Source organism: Rhinatrema bivittatum, chromosome 5, assembly GCF_901001135.1.
Source record: "Rhinatrema bivittatum chromosome 5, aRhiBiv1.1, whole genome shotgun sequence".
Lineage (NCBI taxonomy): Eukaryota > Metazoa > Chordata > Amphibia > Gymnophiona > Rhinatrematidae > Rhinatrema > Rhinatrema bivittatum.
In genome coordinates this window covers 266,353,467-266,368,718 of record NC_042619.1, presented here as the reverse complement: position 1 = coordinate 266,368,718, position 15,252 = coordinate 266,353,467, and the positions used below count along the sequence as shown (strand labels likewise).

The following is a 15,252-nucleotide window of genomic DNA, read 5'->3' as shown; positions in this document are numbered from 1 at the left end:
GGGGTATTCACAAAGGCAAAGAAGCATGGCAATTAAAATACTGGAACATGTGGTAAAATATTGCTTCACTTATTTTTGTATATAAGCCAGTTTCCTGTGCCAGCTGATTTGAGGTTTGGTCAGGCATAGGAGAGAAGAGTAAGACACAAGAGAGGAGCTTTTGGTGCACAAGAGTATTTTTTGATTACCTGAGTGCTTTGTCCTGACTTTTCTTGTTTTCCTTTTGTTATAATATTTTCTACTGTCTGCAGTATGTATCTGTGAGTAATAGAAGAGTATGTGTTGGTTTGTATTTGTCTTGTGTGCTATTTAAAATGTGAAAGGCAAGAACATAAGAACATATGAATTTTCCAGTCTGGGTCAGACCAAGGGTCCATCAAGCCCAGAATCCTGTTTCTAACAGTGGCCAATCGAGGTTATAAGTATCTGGCAAGCACCCAAACATTAAGTAGATCCTATGCTACTAATGTAGTGGCTATTCTCTAAGCCAACTTGATTAATAGCAGTTAATGGACTTCTCATTCAAGAACTTATCCAAACCTTTTTTAAACCCAGCTATACTAACTGCCCTAACTACATCCTCTGGCAACAAATTCCAGAGCTTAATTGTGCATTGAGTGAAAAAGAATTTTCTCTGATTAGTTTTAAATGTGCTACTTGCTAACTTCATGGAGTGCCCCCTAGTCCTTCTATTATCCGAAAGAGTAAATAATAGGGGTGTGAATCGTGTGATCGATCATCTTAATGATCGATTTCGGCTTGGGGGGGAGGGAAATCTGATCGTCGTGTTTTTGGTTTTTTTTAAATTGTTAAAAATTGTAAATCGGGGGAGGGCGGGAAAACCGGCACACCAAAAAAACCCTAAAACCCACCCCGAACCTTTAAAACAAATCCCCCACCCTCCCGAACCCCCCCCAAATGTTTTAAATTATCTGGGGTCCTGGCGCGATCTCCCTCTCTCTCTCTGGCCACGGCTGCGTTAAGAGCAATGGCGCTGGTGGCCCTTTGCCCTTATCATGTGACAGGGCAAAGGTAGCGCCGGTGCCATTTTGGTTCCTGGCTCCTGACGTCACGCGTGCAGGAGATCGCTCCCGGACCCCCGCTGGACCCCCAGGGACTTTTGGCCAGCTTGGGGGAGGCCTCCTGACCCCCACAAGACTTGCCAAAAGTCCAGCGGGGGTCCGGGAGCGACCTCTTGCACGCGGGCCGTATTGCCAATCTTCAAAATGGCGCCGGCGCTACCTTTGCCCTGTCACATGATAAGGGCAAAGGGCCACCGGCGCCATTGCTCTTAACGCAACCGTGGCTAGAGAGAGAGGGAGATCGCGCCAGGACCCCCCACTGGACCCCAGGTAATTTAAAACATTTTGGGGGGGGGGTTCGGAAGAGTGGGGGATTTGTTTTAAAGGTTCGGGGTGGGTTTTAGGGTTTTTTTGGTGTGCCGGTTTTCCTGCGCCCTATTTAACGATACAATACAAATGCCCCTGACGATAAATCGGGGGCATTTGTATTGTATCGTGCACTCTAACGATTTTGGACGATTTTAAAATTATCTGACGATAATTTTAATCGTTCAAAAACGATTCACATCCCTAGTAAATAACCGATTCAATTTACCCGTTCTAGACCTCTCATGATTTTATAGATCTCTATCATACCCCCCCCAACCGTCTTTTCTCCAAGCTGAACAGCCCTAAGCTCTTTAGCCTTTCCTCATAGAGGGAGCCATTCCATCCCCTTTATCATTTTGGTCACTCTTCTCTGTACCTTCTCCAGTGCAGCTATATCTGTTTTGAGATGCGGCGACAAGAATTGTACACAGTACTTAAGGTGCAGTCTCACCATGGAGCGATACAAAGGCATTAAGACATTTTCCATTTTATTTACCATTCCCTTACTAATAATTCCTAGCATTCTGTTTGCTTTTTCGACTGCCACAGCACACTGTGCTGATGATTTCAATGTATTATCTACTATGACTCCTAGATCTTTTTCCTGGGTGGTAGCACCTAATATGGAACCTAACATCGTGTAACTACATCATGGGTTATTTTTCTCTGTATGCAACACCTTGCACTTGTCCACATTAAATTTCATCTGCCATTTGAATGCTCAATTTTCCAGACTCGCAAGGTCCTCCTGTAATTTATCACAATCTGCTTTTGATTTAACTACTCTGAATAATTTTGTATCATCTGCAAATTTGATAATCTCACTTGGTCATATTCCTTTCCAGATCATTTATATATATATTGAAAAGCACTGGTCCAAGTACAGATCCCTGAGGCACTCCACTGTTTACACTTTTCCACTGAGAAAACTGACCATTAAATCCTTCTCTCTGTTTCCTGTCTTTTAACCAGTTTGTAATCCATGAAAGGACATCACCTCCTATCCCATGACTTTTTAGTTATTTTAAAAGTCTCTTATGAGGGAATTTGTCAGACGCCTTCTGAAAATCCAAAATACTACATCTACCGGTTCATCCATATCCTCATGTTTATTAACCCCTTCAAAAAATGAAGCAGATTTGTGAAGCAAGATTTCCTTTGAATATTATTGCTGACCGTGTTCCTTTAAATCATGTCATTCTATTTGCACTGTGATTTTTATCTTTAGAATAGTTTCCAATATTTTTGCCAGCACTGAAATCAGGCTCGCTGGTCTGTATTTTCCCAAATCACCCTGGGGCCCTTTTTAAATATTGGGGTACATTAGCCACCCTCCAGTCTTTAGGTGCAATTGATGATTTTAATGATAGGTTACAAATTTTAACTAATAGTTCTGAAATTTCATTTTTGATTTCCTCAGAACCCTGAGGTGCATACCATCCTATCCAGGTGATTCGCTACTCCTTAGTTTGTCAGTCTGGCCTACTACATCTTCCAGGTTCACAGTGATTTGGTTCAGTTCATCTAACTCATCACCCTTGAAAACCATCTTTGGAACCAGTATCTCCCCAACATCCTCATTAGTAAACACAGAAACTTGTGTGTGTGTACTGATGGCGAGAAGCAGGGGAGTGAGTGGGTGTGATAGACTTTTGATTAAGGAGAAGAGAGAATAGGAGAGGAAGGCAAGATGGAGGGGCGGGGGGAGGAAGAGGGACATAGTGATAGTGGAGCTAGAGATAAAAGGGACCTGCAAGAGAGAGGTAGAGTGATGGAGCTTGGGAGTGGTAGTAGTGATGGCAAGTGGAAGGTAGGAGAGTGAGACAGATGGAGGAAGACAGGAAAGGGCAAGAAAGTAGAGAGAGTAGAGAGGAGGAGAGTGCTCAGTAGAGAAGCAAGAGGGGGGAAGAAGGGCTGGGAGATGGGGCTGGGCCTGAGAGCCAGGAAGGGAAGGAACTGATCCTCCAGGAAGTAGCACCCAGCCAGGTGGCTATATGCCCAGACATCCTTCCAGAAAGGAAATGACATACTCATTGAGGGTGTCCTTGCTAACTATGACAAGCTCTTCGGGCAGCAGACAGCCAAATCCTCAAAAAAACACAAAGACAATGATCTGGTGCAGGACTCCCTGAGGATTGCATGCGAGGTTTGTGGGAGATGAAGCAGTGAACAAGTGACCCAAAGATTTTGAGACTTCAAGGCCAGCCTTAAAAACAAGCTAACCTGGAGACTAAAGAGCACGCCCCTTGCCCTATTACCCTGACAGCGATGGAGCAGTACCTGAGAGATAAACTGGGTTCAAATGTCTTTGAAGGAGTGGCACAGCATCTGGACATAGCAAATAATGAGATGACAGGTAAGCTTTTATTTATTTATTTATAAAGTTTTGTATACCGCAAATTGGATATTGACATGACCGTCTAAGCGGTTTACAACTAAAACATACAAGGTTAAAAGTAACAATTTACAAACCAGTACAACAAATCTCTAAAAGCTTACATTTGTTTATGCTAAAAACACATAGCAGTTGAATTTGGTAAATTGTTTTGATATGATAAATGTCTGTCAGGTGATTTGATATGCTACGGTGAAAAGATATGTTTTTAAAGCTTTCTTAAATTCTTTGGTATTAGCCATTAAACGAATAGCCTCAGGAAGCGCGTTCCAGAGGGTTGGTCTAGCAATCAAAAAAGCATGTTTGCGTGTCAGTTCCAGGTATGCTAATTTTACTGATGGAATTTCCAGCATACCTTTATCCATTGAATGTAAATGCCTTGCTGGTTTATAAATTCTTAAAAGTGTACAAAGTCATACTGAATTGGTGTTATGTAATAAATTATGTATGATTGTGAGGATTTTATAAGTTCTACGATAGGATATTGGCAACCAATGTAATTGTTGTTATACTGGGGTGATATGATCTCTGTATGAAATATTGTATAGTACTCGAGCAGTAGCATTTTGAACAAGTTGTAGCGGATGTGTAGTTGAAATCGGTAAACCTAAATCCAGAGCATTGCAATAGTCTAGACTTGTCAAAATCAAAGACTGGGTCACTGAGCGTAAGTCAGAAGTTAATAATAATGGTTTCAATTTTTTTAGCATATGGAGCTTAAAAAATGATTTTTTTACTAAAGCTGATATATTATTTGTCATAGAGAGTCTGGCATCTATAATAGTGCCTACATTTTTTGCGTGTGATTTTATAGCTATATCTTGTCCTTCAAAATTAAATATGGCAGGAGGTTGAAATATGGAATCAAGTTTTTTTGGTATTCAATTTTAATGTATTGTGAGAGAACCATGTTTTTATCGCTGTGAAATATAACTGAAGTAGTGAGAATGTTTTTTTCCAAGTATCTGTAAACGGGACAATGAATTGAATGTCATCTGCGTATATTTTGAAAGTTAAGTTCAAACCGGTTAAAAGGTATCACAATGGTAATAGGTAAATGTTGAAGAGTAATGGTGACAAGGAGGACCCTTGTGGTACTCCAGATTTAGTAGTATACCAATCGGATTTTGATTTACCCACAATGATTCTTTGAGAATGTTCTGAGATGAATGATCTTAACTATTTTTGAGCAGTACCGATAATTCCAATTTGTTCTAAGTTGAGCAATAGAATATCTTGATTTATAGTGTCGAGCGCCGCCGATATGTCGAGGAGTACCAAGATGTAGTCTGTATATGAGTCAAAACCTTTAATAATCGTGTCAGATGAAGAAATTGATAAGGAGAATAGCCACTGCCATTAGCAATGGTTACATGGAATAGACTTAGTTTTTGGGTACTTGCCAGGTTCTTATGGCCTGGATTGGCCACTGTTGGAAACAGGATGCTGGCTTGATGGACCCTTGGTCTGACCCAGTATGGCATTTTCTTATGTTCTTATGTTCTTATGATTCTGTACTGTGTCCTTTTCGGAAACCATGTTGGTTTGTATGAAGTAAATTATTGTCCTCTATGTATTCAGAGTTGATGAAATACAACTGATTCAATGATTTTTGATATTGAGGGAAGTGAGGCAATAGGTCTGTAGTTAGAAGCATCTAATTGATCCTGATTTTTTTCCTTTTGAATTGGTAAGATAGAGGTTTTTTTTATGTGATACAGGGAAAGTACCCTGAGATAAAGATGCGTTTACAATATTGACAAAAGAAAAAGCAATGTGATCTTTGATATTTTGTATTAAGTATCCCGGAGAAGAATTAAAGGGACTGTTTGAGGGTTTTGATTTTGTTAGTATGTTGATTATGGAACTCCTGTTTATTGCACTGAATTCTGGAAAATAACTGGTGGCAGTAGACAGTGTGGTTACTGGTATAGAGGTAGGAGGGAAGTGTACAGGAGGGTCGATGCCGAGGTATAAGATGTTCACATTTCTGAATAGAAAAGTGACTATCTTGATGTAAAAGTCTAATATGTGGTCCACTTCATTCATAAGCTCTTCTGCTTCCTATCACAGTACCCAGCACCTGGCAGGCAACATAGTAGACAATGGTGAATGAGGAGCAGCAGAAACAGCAAGAGGGAAGGATCCAGCTGGAGCCAGATCCTGAGGAGCGGGAGGAAGAGAATGAAAAAAAGGACTTTATGGATCTGTCATTTATAAGGTTTATTCTCTCAGGACAAGCAGGATGGTAGTCCTCAGAGATGGGTGACATCATCAGACGGAGCCCTGTCATGAAACACTTTTGTCAAAGTTTCTAGAACTTTGTCTGGCACAATGAGCATGCCCACCATGCCACGGGGTCCCCCTTCAGTCTCTTTTTTTCTGCGCAGCGCTTGCCTCACAGTTAGTGGAGCTCTGTGAAATTTGTTTCCGCACACTTTCCTCACGGAACAATTTGAAGTTTTTTCTTCTGTTATTCCCCACTTCAGGGTCCCCCCATCGTGCACCGATTCCTCCTGCATCCGGAAAGTCCATTTCACGTTCTTGCAGTCACTTCCCGGCTGTCTACCTCCCGGTGACTGACGACCACTGACCGCACGCTGCCTCTTTTTTTATCATGGCGACCGGTTTTCGAAAGTGCCCAGAGTGTCCGTGGACTATGTCCATAACGGAGCCACATGACGTCTGCGTCCTGTGGGCCTTCCCATGGCATTGGAACCAGCACCCTCCATGTTGGCACCTCTACTGGAAAGGCTGGACATGCTGCTCAGTGCCTTGCCAATGCAGCCCGTGTCGGCGGGTCCCTCTGTGCCATGCCAGCCACCGGTGCCTCTTCTCGTCTTGATCAATTCCGGGCTCCTCAAAGGAGGAAGATGCGGTTCCTTGCCAATCTCCACGGACGAAACCGCTGATACTGGATCCCGTCCCCGGGCCATTGGGCCTCCTGGTGCCCCAACATCCATCGCAGGTCCTGATGCCCTCGGTGCCAGCACCACCATTGTCAGTTCCACCTCACCGACCATCGGTGCCCTGTACTCTATTTTAGCCTCCTTCCTCGACCCAGGCAGTTTGCTGGTGAGGAGGAAGCTCTTTATGACCCATGGGGGGACACCTCCTCTGAGCATTCCTCAGAGGGCTCCGAGGACCTTCTGTCAAAGCCTTGCCCCCCAGAAAAGAGATGGCGCTCACCTTTGGAGGATCTCTCCTTCGCAAGTTTTGTCCAGGAGATGGCGGAAACCATTCCCTTCCAACTTTCAACAGTGGCATACCAGTTATACAAGAACCAGTATAATAGGAACCTCTGGAAAGAAGTCCAGGAGTTCACAGAGACCCTGCCACAGCAATTTCAGGAGGCCTAGAAACCATTCTCCAAAAAGGACTGGAGACTGGAAAACATGAAGTGAGAGTGGCCTATGACATTTTTAAACTGCATCAAGGGTCTCAGCAGCAGACATTAGTGCCAGATGCTGGGCCTGGCTAAAAGCCTCTGACCTTCATCCGGAGGTCCAAGAAAAACTGGCCGACCTCCCCTGTACAGGAGACAACCTGTTTGGGAACAAAATCCGAGATGCAGTGGCCCAACTCAAAGACCACCATGAGACCTTGCATCAGCTATCAACTACCTCCTTCGATCCCTCTTTGGTGACCCGTAGAGGTTCATGTAGGGATAACAGGAAGCAGTTTTACAAGCAATGGAGATACTACCCTCCTGCACCCCATGCTCGTACAGTTCGGTTCTCTCAAAGAGGCCACCCTCGCCAACAGAGAGCACCCAAAGCTCAGCCAGCCCCCCAGCCTGGTCCTGCTGCTGGCTTTTGACTGGTATCCAGAGAGCAGAAACGAGTCTCCTTTGCCCGCATCATCTGACCCACCTATGGGAGGTCGTCTCTGCCACTTCGTCAACAATTAGTTCCCAATTACCACTGACTGATGGGTACTGTCCATCGTAGCATATGGCTACCGCCTAGATCTCCTCACTGTTCCTCCAGACTCCCCACCCTCCCCCGGCATGGAACCTTGTGGAACATGCAACAACCCTCGAGTTAGAACTCTTGGTTCTGCTACAGTCCAGAGCCATGGAATCGGTTCCCCGGGCTCAGCAGGGACGAGAGTTCTATTCCCGGTATTTTCTCATCCCAAAGAGAACAGGCAGCCTCTGTCCCATCCTCAATTTTCAAGCTTTAAACAGGTTCCTTCAGAGAGAACAGTTAAGAATGGTGTCCTTGGGCACCCTACGTCTGCTTCTGAATCAATGGGAATGGCTCTGCTCTCTGAATCTTCAAGACACTTATGCGCACATTGTGATTTTTCCACCCCATCGCAAAAATCTGTGCTTCGTAGTGGGCCACCGACACTTTCAGTACAGGGCTCTCCCCTTCGGGCTCGCCTCACCCCGGGTCTTCACAAAGTGCCTGGCGGTAGTGGGAGCACTTTTTTTAAAAAAAAAATTTCATTATTTTTTATTTATGCAATTTACAATACTTTCAAGAACAACTCTTGATAGGAAAAAAAAAAGAGCATACCTTCAATCATTATACAGATATTGAAATTATACACAATATCTTCACAACAATAAGAACATAAGAACATAAGAAAATGCCATACTGGGTCAGACAAAGGGTCTATCAAGCCCAGTATCCTGTTTCCAACAGTGGCCAATCCAGGCCATAAGAACCTGGCAAGTACCCAAAAACTAAGTCTATTCCATGTAACCATTGCTAATGGCAGTGGCTATTCTCTAAGTGAACTTAATAGCAGGTAATGGACTTCTCCTCCAAGAACTTATCCAATCCTTTTTTAAACACAGCTATACTAACTGCACGAACCACATTCTCTGGCAACAAATTCCAGAGTTTAATTGTGCGTTGAGTAAAAAAGAACTTTCTCCGATTACTTTTAAATGTGCCCCATGCTAACTTCATGGAGTGCCCCCTAGTCTTTCTACTATCCGAAAGAGTAAATAACCGATTCACATTTACCCGTTCTAGACCTCTCATGATTTTAAACACCTCTATCATATCCCCCCTCAGTCGTCTCTTCTCCAAGCTAAAAAGTCCTAACCTCTTTAGTCTTTCCTCATAGGGGAGTTGTTCCATTCCCCTTATCATTTTGGTAGCCCTTCTCTGTACCTTCTCCATCGCAACTATATCTTTTTTGAGATGTGGCGACCAGAATTGTACACAGTATTCAAGGTGCGGTCTCACCATGGAGCGATACAGAGGCATTATGACATTTTCCATTTTATTCATCATTCCTTTTCTAATAATTCCCAACATTCTGTTTGCTTTTTTGACTGCCGCAGCACACTGCACCGACGATTTCAATGTGTTATCCACTATGACAGCTAGATCTCTTTCTTGGGTTGTAGCACCTAATATGGAACCCAACATTGTGTAATTATAGCATGGGTTATTTTTCCCTATATGCATCACCTTGCACTTATCCACATTAAATTTCATCTGCCATTTGGATGCCCAATTTTCCAGTCTCACAAGGTCTTCCTGCAATTTATCACAATCTGCTTGTGATTTAACTACTCTGAACAATTTTGTGTCATCTGCAAATTTGATTATCTCACTCGTTGTATTTCTTTCCAGATCATTTATAAATATATTGAACAGTAAGGGTCCCAATACAGATCCCTGAGGCACTCCACTGTCCACTCCCTTCCACTGAGAAAATTGCCCATTCAATCCTACTCTCTGTTTCCTGTCTTTTAGCCAGTTTGCAATCCAAGAAAGGACATCGCCACCTATCCCATGACTTTTTACTTTTCCTAGAAGCCTCTCATGAGGAACTTTGTCAAACGCCTTCTGAAAATCCAAGTATACTATATCTACCGGTTCACCTTTATCCACATGTTTATTAACTCCTTCAAAAAAGTGAAGCAGATTTGTGAGGCAAGACTTGCCCTGGGTAAAGCCATGCTGACTTTGTTCCATTAAACCATGTCTTTCTATATGTTCTGTGATTTTGATGTTTAGAACACTTTCCACTATTTTTCCTGGCACTGAAGTCAGGCTAACCGGTCTGTAGTTTCCCAGATCACCCCTGGAGCCCTTTTTAAATATTGGGGTTACATTTGCTATCCTCCAGTCTTCAGGTACAATGGATGATTTTAATGATAAGTTACAAATTTTTACTAATAGGTCTGAAATTTCATTTTTTAGTTCCTTCAGAACTCTGGGGTGTATACCATCCGGTCCAGGTGATTTACTACTCTTCAGTTTGTCAATCAGGCCTACCACATCTTCTAGATTCACCGTGATTTGATTCAGTGCATCTGAATCATTACCCATGAAAACCTTCTCCATTAAGGGTACCTCCCCAACATCCTCTTCAGTAAACACCGAAGCAAAGAAATCATTTAATCTTTCCGCGATGGCCTTATCTTCTCTAAGTGCTCCTTTAACCCCTCGATCATCTAACGGTCCAACTGACTCCCTCACAGGCTTTCTGCTTCGGATATATTTTAAAAAGTTTTTACTGTGAGTTTTTGCCTCTACAGCCAACTTCTTTTCAAATTCTCTCTTGGCCTGTCTTATCAATGTCTTACATTTAACTTGCCAATGTTTATGCTTTATCCTATTTTCTTCTGTTGGATCCTTCTTCCAATTTTTGAATGAAGATCTTTTGGCTAAAATAGCTTCTTTCACCTCCCCTTTTAACCATGCCGGTAATCGTTTTGCCTTCTTTCCACCTTTCTTAATGTTAATTATAGTATCTCTTCACATGAGATCCACAAAAAGGAGATCCACAAAAAGGAGGGGTGGATCTGTTCCAAACTTAAAGGAAAATAGTACAATAAACTATTCCAAGGTATAACCGGATTATTACAGTGACATTTTTACTCATGAGAGACTAGAAGCCTCCAGGGGGGGTACTTCAGCTGTTAAGGGGGTCTTTCCCACCAAGAACTGAGTTAACTGGGATGGATCAAAAAAGACATAAGTATTTTGCAAATATTTAACCATGCATTTACATGGGAATTTGAGGAAATATCTAGCCCCAATTAATAAGACCTGTGGTCTCAAGAGGAGAAAGGCCTTCCTCTGTTATGACCGCCAGCCGCGGCAGACCGCAACTGGGGGTTGGTCACTCACCCGTGCGGCAGGGCCAGGCTCCGACGTTGGGGCCGACATCGGCAGCCCGCCTCAGCGGCAGTGCCGCTGCCCTCAAGATGGCCGCGGCGTCTCCTCGGCACGATTAGCCACGTCCCCTGAATCCTCCTAGGGCCGCGCGTGTGGATAGTACCTGGCCTTAAAGGAACCCCTACAGGAAGTAGGGGATTCCTTCCTGCCTGACTCCATCTTCAATCAACTATTTTTAAGGCAAGATCTGAGCCTTCAGACCTTGCCTTGGCTTTGTGGCTCCGGTGGTTTCTGCTTTCAGTTCCTGATTTGCTGCTCCGTGTTGTGATCCCTGGATTGGCTGTCGTTCCTGTTTGGCTCTTGACTCCTGGACTGGTTACGGATTATTCTGGCTCTCGATCCCTGGACTGGCTGAGGTTCCTTTCTGGCTCTTGACTCCTGGACTGGCTGCAGAGGATTCTGGCTCTTGACCCCTGGACTGGCTGCGGTACCTTCTGGCTTTCGACCCCTTGACTGGCTGCGGAGTTTGCTGGCTCCTGTTTCCCGGACCGGCCTTTGTTTCCTCCTCCTTCTCTCGACCTGCTGGAGGCGCCAGCTTCTGTTTCCATGACCCGCTGGGGGCGTCAGTTTCTATTCTCTCAACCTGCTGGAGGCGCCAGCTATCTGGATTAAATGACCTGCAGGAGGCGCCTGCATCCAGACTTTCATCTATTACCTCCAGCGACCTTCGTGATTGGCCTCGCCTTCCGAGAGGACTGCAATTCTCGCCGGACCAAGGGTCCACCTCTTAAGTCAGAATATCTTTCTCCTTTGTGTCTCTCGAGAGGCATCAGGGAAAGCTCTCACTAAATTTCCAAGAAATCTTTAATTTCTATTTTTTATACTTAATTTTAATAACCTTTCCCTATCAGTCTCTAATGCAACTATCATGGTCAGAGTTGTAGGGGTAGCCAATTCTGTATCAGATGTTTCCAAAATCGTTGTTAAATTAAGAGGCTGGTCAATTACAGGTCTCCGAGTCTCTACATCACCTTCTTAATTTACTGTTTCTATTATGAACGTTGATACATAAAATATCTTCATAATCGTTGGAATCTTATCTTCAGAAATTTTTAGTATTTCAAAAATATACTTATTGAAAACCTCTCTTGGAGATCTCATAGGTGATTGTGGAAAATTTATATATCTTAAATTTTGATTTTTTACAAAGTTCTCAAGATTTTCTATTCTTTGAACAGTACTATTATTGTCCTTCATCAACATTAATTGTGTTTGTTGCAACCTTTTTATCTCAGTTCGAATAGTAGCAGTCTGTTCCAATTCCAAATTTAAATTTTCAAACATTTCCATTTTCTTTTCATGCCTTCTTACTTGTTCTGTTACAGGTGTTAACTTCTGTAGTATATTAGTTCTCATCTCATTTGTGGCTTCCCACAATGTTTCAAAGGAAAAGACTTGCAGTCTTACCATTGGTGAAATTTCTATCGTGGGAAAGGAACCAGCAACTGCCGAAGTTTCTCCTCCTGAGGTTCCCCTTTCCTCACCGCCATGCCCCTGATCTTGCAAGGGCTAGAAGCTGCCATCGGTACTGCTCTGGGCCACGCTGGTAAGGAATCCTGCACTCTTTGGTCGTGGATTTCCTCCCCCGTAATCAGTACGTCTCTCCCGGCAGCTGGATTGAGCAGTGGGGTCCTCTCCGCGGGACTCAATGGTGATATAGAGCCAGGCAGTGAGGGGAGCTCAACTTCCCCTCCCCCTCTCTGCAGCGGCTAGTCTCCTGCTATTCTGCCACTGCACATGACATGGGCGTCCATCGGACTGGTCGGGGTGCTCGCCGAGGCTTCTGCGAGGTAAGGAGTTCTCGGCTTACGCTTCCTTCCTATATTTGAGGTAAATTTTCGCAAGAAAATAACTTTTTAGAAGTTAACCGAGGACGCTCAAGGCACAGCTACTCATCCGGTGGCCATCTTGGATCCGCCCCTAGTGGGAGCACATTTATGCCAGTACGGGGTACATGTGTTCCTGTATCTGGATGATTGACTCATCAAGAGTTCTTCGAAAGAGGGAGCTCTTCAGTTCTTCAATGTGACGCTAAGCCTCCAGTCACTGGGTTTCCTCGTGAACTACCTGAAATCCCAGCTGACGCCGTCCCAGCACCTGACCTTCATCGGAGCAGACCTGGGCACCACAGTGGCAAGGCATTCCTTCCCAATGAACTCATAGCCACCCTGGCCGGGCTGGCCAGATCCATCCGTCAATGGTGGATGGCCTCCGCCCACCTGCTCCTGAAGTTGCTAGGTCACATGGCATCGTCGGTGCACGTCATCCCAATGGCCAGCCTAACTATGATGGTCATGCAATGGACTCTGTGGACTCAGTGGCATGAACCTACTCAGAAACTCTCGGCAATGGTCCACATTACCAACCCACTCCAGCTCTCCCTCGGCTGGTGGGCACAGGAATCCAACTTGAGCATGGGACTTCCTTTTCAGGCCCCAGCTGCTCAGGTGGCCTTGACCATGGATGTCTCCAACCTAGGCTGGGGTGCCCATGTCAACAACCTACAAACACAAGGGATATGGTTGAGAGCTGAGGCAGCCTGTCAGATAAACTTCCTGGAACTCCGGGTGATGCGGTATGCCCTCTACGCTTTCCAGGACTGCCTGTCCAACAAGGTCATCTTGATCCAGATGGACAACCAGGTAGCCATGTGGTAAGTGAACAAACAGTGGGGCACAGGCTGTTATCTCCTCTGCTAAGAGGCGGCGCAGATTTGGGCCTGGGCCCTGTTGCGTTCCATGCTCCTGTGGGCCATCTACCTGGCGGGCACTGAGAATGTAGTAGCGGACCGACTCAGCCAGACATTCCAGCCCCACGAGTGGTCCCTGAGCCCCTGTGTAGCGGACAGGATATTTCGCCAGTGGGATCAGCTGGACATAGATCTCTTTGCGTCCTCGCAGAACCACAAGGTGTAATGATTCTGCTTCCTGCTCGGGAACCGAACAAGACCAGCCGTGGATGCCTTCACCCACTCCTGGAGCACGGGCCTCCTATATGCGTACCCTCCGATTCCGCTAATAGACAAGACTCTCGTGAATCTACAGCAAGACAGAGGCTCCATGATCCTCATAGCCCCGCTTTGGCCTTGTCACATCTGGTTTCTGTTAGGAATTAGGGACCCTTGGCCCGAGGTGGGGTTGTTGCTACCTGAAGGGTTGAGCCCCACAGGTCCCCACTGTCTGAACGAGGCTGGCTGGGAACAGAGGAAAGCTGGACCTTCACCTGTGCTGACCCTTGTTCCCCACAGGTTAAGCCCTTGGGTGCTGAGGCCAGTTGGACTTAGGAACACCCCTGTGTGGCTGGTCCCGGAGAGGGTAGGCGAGTGAGTGCAGAGTGTCAGAGAAGTTAGGCACAGTTTGAGACAGGAGCATTCTCGGAGGGAGGAGGAGAAAGAGTCTCAGGGAGTGCAAGGACACTGCAGCTCTGAAGGGAGTAGAGCAGGACCATGTGGGAGTGGCCTCGAGGAGAGCAGGTGCAGCTGCGGAGACACGAACTGTAATACGTTGGATAAGGCTAGAGCGGGCAACCCGCTGTAGCCTGTGCCTGTAGAGTAGCAGCGCCAGGCTACTACCTGGGACATGGCAAGCCAGTGGCAAAATCTTCTGTAGTAGCAGTGTAGAGGGCTACCCCAAGGAGTGGGGCTCCGAGGCCCAGTCTGAAGGTGTACTGCACTGTACCAACTCCCGGAGAGAGAAGGCAATGTAGCCAAAGTCCTCAAGGAGAAGTTCCATGGGGATTCCCAGGAGCAGCAAACACTGCCATTGAAACTCACAAGTAGACCGACACTGAGCCTGGCCCCGAGGAGCGGGAAGCGCTGGGAGGAAGAGTCCAGTAGATTGCGCTGAGCCAGGGCCCGCGGAGCGGGAAGTGCAGAAAGAGAGTTCGGGTAAGGTTGCGCTGAGCCCCAGGGCCTGCGGAGCGGGAAGCGCTGAGTAAAGAACCCAGAAGGAGAAGCACAGAGGTCCGATGGCAGGAACAATCGGTCAGAGGAGAGAGAATGGCACCAAAAGGAACTATGGAACTCGTTGCCAAGTCAGTTAGTAAAGGCTACAGGTGAGGCTTAAATATCCAGGGTCAATGATGTCATCAGGCGGGGATGAACCCGGAGTTCCCGCCATGGTCCCTTTAGAAGCAGGGCAGGTAGTGCGCGCATGAGCCTAGAGAAATCCTAGATCAGAGCATTGGTCGGCGGCGTCCTGGCCGCCACGTGGAGTGCAAGGAGCCAGGAGAAACGCGGTGGTGGTGACTGACTGGAGGTGGCGGGCCAGGCAAGACATGAGGTAGTTGAGCCTGCTGTGGGTGGCCGCAGCTGGTG

At 45.7% G+C, this 15,252-nt stretch overlaps 1 protein-coding gene across 1 annotated transcript in view; it reads left to right on the top strand.

Annotated features, from left to right (window-relative positions):
- The window catches only part of LOC115092722 (disintegrin and metalloproteinase domain-containing protein 9-like), a 268,135-nt gene that overhangs the window by 13,599 nt on the left and 239,284 nt on the right, over positions 1–15,252 (top strand). The window lies entirely within an intron of this gene.